The following is a 4076-nucleotide window of genomic DNA, read 5'->3' on the forward strand; positions in this document are numbered from 1 at the left end:
CAGCAGGTCTTAAATTTGAGGAGTAGATTGGACTCTGCTTGACATGCACCCAATCCTGAGAAACACAGGTATATCATAGATGTGGGTTATGAGAAAAAGCAAAAATCTTGACAATTAAATGTGAGGTCTAAGTATCCAACTTGCTGGTAGTTTAGCTTAACCTCGACATAAAATTTAGAGTGCATAAGAGAGCAGACTGGCTGCGTGTTCGTTGGCTTTGCCAGTCAGGTATGGTACAGGTTGAACAGCAGGCAGATACTGCGACAGCTAGTGTGACAGCGGATGTTGCCAGCACTTCTGCAAATGGAAGGGAAGATCATATTTTTCAGCATGATCTGTGTACTACACACTGCCAAATGTTATCTTCTTTAACACTCCCAACTCATACTAGGGATCAAAGAGCATTATCCCCATTTCATCAAAAAGAAAAAGGTTCAGAGCTTGTTCAAGGGGACTCGCAGAACAGTCAATTCTAGTCTACGGTGGTCTAACTTTTATTTCTTTTATTGAAAAAGATCCAGTCCTCTGTTCAGAAACTCCCGGCATTATATCCTCTGTTCTAGCACTGTCAAAGATTTAGCCATTTCATTAAACACTTTGTACTGAGCATTACTGACATAATGGTGAACAAACTCAGAACTTAATGCCCAGTGTGGTGTGTGTGGCAGAGAGCTTATCGCCCCATAATGTCCATTCTTTCCTTCTACCTTTTAGTAAGAAGGGCTCTTGATGCCAGGAAAGTGACTAACAAACATCTGGCTAGTATAATATAAACAGAAGTGATGGGAACAGCTTCTGGTTACATCCTTATAAGGAAGTGACTTGGGTTGCATTAACCCATCATTAACTCAGGGCAGCCTACATTAAACTCACACCTTCTCCCAGAAGTGAAGACCCTGGCTATGTCCTTGAAAAGTCATAATTTGTTTAAAAAAGAAGGCGCTGCCTGTCATTTTAACTCCATGCTGCCCTTCCCGGGGCTAGAGTGAGATAAGCTGATGATGAACCTGTTTTGGCCTTGTAAATGGAGACAACATCCTAGGGAATGACAAAGTAATAAAACACAAGGAACCAGGATCGTGGGCAACCCTTGTGGCAGTTTCCTCACCCCTCAGATGGTCGATTTGCCTGACTTGTGTGTGTGATCTTTACGTTGCTTAAGCCATTTATATTTTGGTCTCTGTGAAAGGAGCCAAATATCCAAATTAATACAGCTTTCAGACAGGTAAAGAGACAGTCACAAAACAGTGTGAAAAGGGTTGAAAAGGGATAAGAATAGTCACCAAGCGAAGAGCACAGGGCAGGAGCAGCTAGTCCATAATTGGAATTGGAAAGTTCTCCCAAGAATGCAATGTGTCAGCGGAATCCTGAAGGCCAAGAAGCTGAAGGAAGGAGGTAAATGACCTGAGCAGAGAACAAAGGCCTGGACGAGGGAGGGGCTGGTGTCAGTGGGAAGAAGCAGGTGGCCTCTCATGTTTGTATGTAGGTTATTGCTGAAAACATGCTCAAGTAGTAGTTACAGGAGGATCTTATTTCCAAAAGCTAAAAATGTAAAATGCCTTATTACCCTAAAAAGTATAAGTAGATATGATTTAGGTAAAAGTATAGTACCCTATACTTTTTTTCTGTCACTATTCAAGATCTCACTGTTTGAACTCGGGAACTGAATAGATTTGGATACATTTTTTTGGTAAATCCCTCACTATTTGAAATTGAACTACTCACATTCCAAAGCTGAGAAGCCAAATAGATTTGGGTGAGATGGTATTGCTTATGATTCAGACTCTAGCCTTATCGCTTTTGCTTTGGATCATGAGACTTACGCTTATCACTATTATCAACATTCGTTTTTCATTTTCTTTTCTTTTCTTTTTTTTTGTGAGACAGAGTCTTACTCTGTTGCCCAGGCTGGAGTACAGTGGTGCGATCTTGGCTCACTGCAACCTCTGCCTCCGAGGTTCAAGGGATTCTACTGCCTCAGCCTCCCGAGTAGCTAGGATTGCAGTCACGTGCTACCACACCCGGCTAATTTTTGTATTTTTACTAGAGACGAGGTTTCACCACGTTGACCAGGCAGATCTTGAACTCCTGGACTTAAGTGATTCCCCCACCTCAGCCTCCCAAAGTGCTGGGATTACAGGTGGGAGCCACTGTGCCCGGCCAAGGGTAAGGGTTCTGTCAGTCAGTGTCTCTGTAGCACCCAGCCCAGATTCTGGCACACAGAAAGCATTGAATCAAAGTGAAGTGATTGACCTGTTCCTCAACAACATATTTGTCCAAATTAGACTGCTGGGACACAGCTCCTCCAGGTAAGAATTTTTAATGTTTGCTCACCAGGTAATAGAAGTTTGACTTTGTCATATGAGCCAGACACAGTGGCTCACTCCTGTAATCCCAACACTTTGGGAGGCCGAGGCAGGCAGATCACCTGAGGTCAGGAGTTCGAGTCTAGCCAGGCCAACATGGTGAATCCCCATCCCTACTACAAATACAAAAATTAGCCAGGCATGTTGGTGTGCACCTGTAATCCCAGCTACTCAGGAGGCTGAGGCAGGAGGATCGCTTGAACCCAGGAGGCAGAGGCTGCAGTGAGCTGAGATCGTGCCATTGCACTCCAGCCTGGGCAATAAGAGCGAAACTCCGTCTCAAAAAGGAAAAAGAAGTTTGACTTTGTCATATGAAGAATGATGAAGAGCTGGGTGCAGTGGCTCACGCCTGTAATCCCAACACTTTGGGAGCCAAGGCGGGTGGATCACCTGAGCTCAGGAATTCCAGACTAGCCTGGGCAACATGATGAAAAACCGTGTTTGTACAGAAAATGCAAAACTTAGCTGGGTGTGGTTGTGACTGCCTGTAGTCCCAGCTACTTGGGAGGCTGAGGTGGGAGGATCACTTGAGCACAGAAGGTTGAGGCTGCAGTGGCCATATTTGTGCCACTGCACTCCAGCCTGGGTGACAAAGCAAGGCCCCAAAAATAAAAACGATAAAGAGACGTGTTGGCCGGGCGCAATGGCTGGCCGAGTGCGGTGGCTCACACCTGAAATCCCAGCACTTTGGGAGGCTGAGGTGGGTGGATCACAAGATCAGGAGTTTGAGACCAGCCTGACCAACATGGTGAAACCTCGTCTCTACTAAAAATACAGAAATTAGCCAGGTGTGGTGGTGTGCATCTGTAATCCCAGCTACTTGGGAGGCTGAGGCAGGAGAATCGCTTGAACCTGGGAGGCGGAGGTTGCAGTGAACTGAGATGGTGCCACTGCACTCCAGCCTGGGCAACAGAGCAAGACTCCATCTCAAAAAAAAGAGAGATGTGAATAGCTAAACATTCCACTCCTACATACATATAAATGAATATGCATACATATGTTCACCAAAATAGCAGCATAATTCATAATAGATCAAAACTAGAAACAATCCAAATGTTCATCAGCAGTAGAACAGATAAATGTGGTGTTTTCGCACACTAGAATGCAGTATGACCCAGCAGTGACAAACTGGCTGCAACAACATGGGTGACTCTCATAGATGTTGATTGAAAGAAGCCAGTTCTTGTGTGATTCTACTGATTAATATATATAAAGTTCAAAGACAAAGCCAATTGATTCCATTAGTAGGCTGATACTTAGTGAGAGGTGGTGGCTGGAAGGAAGCATGAATAAGGGCTGCCCCTGGTGTGCCAGCCATGCCCTCCTTGATCCAGGTGATGCTTATGTGGTCGTGTTTCCTTTGTGAAGATCCATCATGCTATGTGCTCATCTGGGCTCTTTTCTGCAAGTTTGTTTACTTGTGTTAAAAAGTTAACAAACTTAGCCAGGCTTGGTGGCACATGCCTGTAATCCCAGCACTTTGGGAGGACGAGGCAGGAGGATCGCTTGAGCTCAGGAGTTGGAGACCAGCCTGGGCAACATGGCGAGACCCTGTCTCTGCTAAAAATACAAAAATCAGCCAGGTGTGGTGACGTATGCCTGTAACCCCAGCTATTAGGGAGGCTGAGGCAGGAGAATCACTTGAACTGGGGAGGTGGAGGTTGCTGTGAGCCAAGATCATGCCACTGCACTCCAACCTGGGCAACAGAG

General features: G+C 45.3%; 1 long non-coding RNA gene across 1 annotated transcript in view; it reads right to left on the reverse strand.

Annotated features, from left to right (window-relative positions):
- Positions 1–4076, reverse strand: part of LOC105554478 — an 8560-nt gene that overhangs the window by 3400 nt on the left and 1084 nt on the right. The window contains exon 2 of the long non-coding RNA XR_001008332.1: positions 947–1367. This is a non-coding gene — a long non-coding RNA (uncharacterized LOC105554478). The remainder of the gene's footprint in view (positions 1–946; positions 1368–4076) is intronic.

Source organism: Mandrillus leucophaeus, unplaced genomic scaffold (assembly GCF_000951045.1).
Source record: "Mandrillus leucophaeus isolate KB7577 unplaced genomic scaffold, Mleu.le_1.0 Scaffold645, whole genome shotgun sequence".
NCBI classification, from domain to species: Eukaryota; Metazoa; Chordata; class Mammalia; order Primates; family Cercopithecidae; genus Mandrillus; species Mandrillus leucophaeus.